Source organism: Pseudopipra pipra, chromosome 1 (assembly GCF_036250125.1).
Source record: "Pseudopipra pipra isolate bDixPip1 chromosome 1, bDixPip1.hap1, whole genome shotgun sequence".
NCBI classification, from domain to species: domain Eukaryota; kingdom Metazoa; phylum Chordata; class Aves; order Passeriformes; family Pipridae; genus Pseudopipra; species Pseudopipra pipra.
In genome coordinates, this window is record NC_087549.1 from 25,072,354 (window position 1) to 25,076,631 (window position 4,278).

The 4,278-nt window shown below is 42.9% G+C and overlaps 1 protein-coding gene across 7 annotated transcripts in view; it reads left to right on the plus strand.

Annotated features, from left to right (window-relative positions):
- The window catches only part of RUNX1T1 (RUNX1 partner transcriptional co-repressor 1), a 112,470-nt gene extending 111,852 nt beyond the window's left edge, over window positions 1-618 (plus strand). For all 7 annotated transcript variants that reach the window (XM_064649010.1, XM_064649028.1, XM_064649042.1 and 4 more), the window contains one exon: window positions 1-618. This exon is cut by the window's left edge and continues 3,463 nt beyond it. The gene's annotated coding sequence lies outside the window, so the exon portion shown is untranslated.
- Window positions 619-4,278: the final 3,660 nt, after the last annotated feature.

The window sequence follows — 4,278 nt, forward strand, 5'->3', positions numbered from 1 at the left end:
CTCTTTCTCTGTCATGAGACTGTGTGTGACAGGGGCCGCCTGTCTCTTTTTTTTTAATTTTTTTTTAATTTTTTTTTTTTATTTTGTGTAGGTGCATGTCTTGGGGATTTAAAAAAAATTACAAGGCTGGTTTACTTATGCAAAGCATGCCTATGTCTGGAATACGTTTAGGGGAAGAAAGTGACTCCATGTTGTCCGAATTCCTCAAGGAACAGAAACTAAAAAAAAAAAATAAAAAAAAATTAAAAAAAATTAAAGATTGGAGACTGTTGAAATGCAGATTTGAAGTACTTTCTTATTTTTTTTTTTTTTGGGGTTCCGCGACATTATTGTGAAAAAAAAAAAAAAAGAAAAGTTGTTGTGCAATACTGAATTTCAGACATGTACCACAAGTTAATGGTAGACTAACACTGAGGGGGGGTGGGGTCTAGGCATTGTGCTTTTGTCAGCATACTCTTGAGCTTTTAAGTCTACTATGTCTGAACTGTGGTTTCTTGTTTATCCTTTTTTTCTTTAGTTGGACTGTAATGTATGGTCTGTCAACCTGTGAATCTTTTAAAGTATGATTCAGGTATTGTTGTATTCTTTACTGTGTAATAAAAATGTTAAAAATCTGTATTCCTACCTTCTCTGTGGAACTTCGTTACCAGTGTTCCCTCTGTGAATGGTACTTTGTGAGTCACTAGCCCCAGCACAGGAAAATGTCACTTGAAATGCTGACATGGATCACAGGGTCATGTAATCTCACTTTTTCCAGCTTCTGGATGAGACAGGAAAGCCTTGGTGTCAGGTTCTTGAGGGGATCTCTTCTAAGTTTCAGTTTATGTCCATGTCCAGCAAGCTCAAATCTGTCTCTTGTTTGTGGCTGGGGGAGACTTCGTAAGAAAACCCCCAAAGTGCTTATGCTTAAGGGCTTGGATCAGAGATGTGCTTTGCCTTCAAAGTCAAACTAATGCCTAGATTAATTGCTGTCATAAAACCATATCTGGTTTTAATGGTTCCTCTGCACTTGAGTTTTTACATAGACATCTCTTTCTATTTTAAATTTAATGGAAATACTCATTAAGAAAGGGAAGCACCTTTCCAGAGGTGTAGACCAAGCAATAACTTCTACAGCCTTTGTCCAGTGCATTTCCCGAGGGTACTCTCTGGTACATGCAGGGCTTAATTAAATGTGCCATCTCCAGAATTAAATCCATCCATAGTGTGATTGTTACAGAAATGAAGACTGCCCTAGCAGGAGGAGAACCATCATCAACATGATTTCCATGTGCAGTGTTTGGTCCTAGCTCTGTACCATGGTCTGCTTCCAGAAACTTCCCACAAGTACTCAGACATTGCCAATTGCATTCAAACATTGCTGTTTTGCCAGTGTAAACCATCCTCCCTGGACTCATGGAATTCTCTTACTTCTTGTTGTAGACACATAGTATTTTTTAAGATATCAAATAATGGCCATGACCTCAAATATGTATAAATTGTGAATTGATATTAAATCCCAATTTGATTTAAATTGATATTTGACATTGGGATTGGAATTAACATCACTCCCCACCCCCTGCACCCTCCCAGAAGAGGAGAGGAAGTGTGAACATTGCAAAGCCTATATAATGGATTAACACTTTTTAGAAGGATTTTATTTCAGTTTGGGTTTTCAGTAAAATTGTAGATACATTCCTAATGGAATGTCCCAAAGACTCTGATATGGAGCATGAGCTCTTCACCTTGTTAAGGAAACAGAGGAGGTATTTTTTGTTCATTTTGCAAGTTGGTGTAAGATAGAGGAGGGGCAGAGGCATAAATAAGTGCAACGTGAAGACATATGCAATGAGGTTTTATTTTTTTCATGTCAGAATTCCAGCACTGAACTAAGCAGTCTTTTAAGGTTCTCACAAGCCTTCTAGTAATTTGAGTAATTTCTCTTGTCATCTGTACAATCTGTACTCTTTGAAAGCATTTTGGTGTTTAGAGTTTCTGTAAAAGCTGTTCTTGAGCCAGCCCAGTGTTTGTGAATGACCGCCTGGAAATTGGGAGCTCTCCTGTGCCTCAGCAGGGGCCATGGCCTTGGCTCTGGAAGGGGCCATTGCCAAATGAGACCTGATTTTTGACCCTTCCAGTTACACAGCCATTAAATGGCATTTAGAGTGAAAGGGGAATTGAGCTCAGAGTTGTCAGTTTCGAACCGCAGGCTTCAGAGAGCGGAAAATAATTGTCAGCCTCCACCATGCTTTGGGAAATGCTAACTATGAAGTCTGAGAGGTTCTGCCCTCGGATTGACTTTTTTCGTGTGTGTGTTAAACTGCATTGCCTGATTTTGAGCTGAAGTGCAGGTAAGATGTAGGCTGTTTACCATTTTGACTCTTTTTTTCCCCCAACCCGTAGGCTTAAAGTACCTGATCCTGTATTAGTGCAGCAAACTGAGGGTGCAGTGTCAGCACTGGTAATGCCGATTTTCTCTGCCTTAGTGTGAGACACATCAGCCAAAACCAAGGTGCTTTGCTTCACATTTTTGAATCTTCAGAGAAGTGGTGGCAAAATTAAAATGTCTGTAAGAAGGGAAGGAAACCTGATGAGACTCAAGCCTCAAACCTGATGAGATTGTTTCTGCTTCATCTCCCCTCTCCAAGGCGTACTGAGGAGGGTTAGGTCGCACCGATAAGATGACTGAAGAGGGGCTGAACAGTAAACTAATGTTTGAGTTTTGTACACCTTGCTGCAGATGCTTTCCTGTTCCTGTAGCTCCCTTGTTTTTTGATTGGTTATTCCAGCTCTCAGACTGTTTGTTCATGTGCCATGTTTGGAGCTGATTTTTCTCATGTGTACTGGGCATGACAGTAGGAACAAGCAGCAACCACCGAATCACTGGTTTTTCCTTTACATGGCTTTAGTCCTGGCAAGCAAGATCAGTATGTCTACTGAGCTTGAGAAGAGCCAGATAGACTCTCCCCATTACTGCCAGCAGAGCCCTTGTCCCTGCTGTGCAGTGGCTGTCCCAGGCAGAGAGAGGCCGTTTCTGAATGGGTGGATGGCAGTGGATTTTGCTGTTCCTACAGCCAAAGAAATGTCATGTGATGAGAGACAGAGCCAGCTGAACACTGATCCTACTCACCTCCTGTTCTCAGAAAGGTTTTCCCCCCACCTCTTTCCCATATCTTCTCACCAGTCTGGTTCACAGGACCTTACTATCCGACCCAGTCTCCTCCAGTGATTCGCACAGACCAGGCAATCAGCACATCTGCCCTGGTTGCTTCAACCCACGTTGCACTGCAGTGAACAGTTAAGGACTGAATAATTAAGGACTTTATTTCTGCCCATCCCTTGCTATGCTTACCCATTTTCTGCCTCCCTCAGCCCACTGCACCAAGAGGCCTGGTTTGGGAGGGAGAGAAGGAGTCACTGAGACAAGGGTGGCTGGCAGGAAAGCCAAGGTGCTATGGCTCACTAGACGGGTTTGAACCAGGCTGGGTTACATTGGGCTGGGTTGAGAGGACATCTGTGCTTTTTTCCTGGCTGTTTCTCTCCCTGCTTTGCCCTAGAGGTCTGAGCACTGTGCTGCCATTTTTTCACCCATAAAATGAGTTAACAGTGCTTCCACCTCTGCAAAAGCATGCTGAGGCCACCAGAGAAAAGGGCAGTGCACAAGGTAAGTATTTATTCTAACAGCAAGACAGCTATCTTGGGGGTACTTGAAAAAAAGAGGCAAGATAGAGAAGAGGAATGTAAACACACTGACTTTGAAGGCTAAGGCCATCTTGTTCAGTCTAGATCAAACACCAGCTTCTAGGCACGGGCATGAGCCCAAGAGCACACAAAGTGCATGCACAGTTCAGTGAGCACACTGGCGTCCCTGGGCTGCACCAGGCAGACACTAACGGCAAAGGAGAAATTAAACACCGGAGCGCAGTGACAGAGTTATGTTTCCTTAGAAATCATTAAACCCAAAGGCAAGTTGTTTTATAAAGGAAACACCCTGTGTAAAGTGCAAGAGATGAGAAATGACAGGGAATTGGCTCCCAACCATACTATGAGCTTGGAAAAAGCAGCAGATGTAGACTTGCGCAATTTTCTAGCATGTAATTTGTTTTTACATTATGTACAACTTGAGGTAAAATGCACTAAGACCCTGTCCCACAGCTCATGTTAGGCAGCATGGCAGTGTAAAGGAGGTTAGTAGCTCTCTCTCCATCCTGTAGAGCTGGCTCCTCTCAGGGGCAGTCAGTGTGTGTGTGAGAATGAAGTGCACTGAGACCTGGTTTCATCACTGGCCTCAGCAACTCA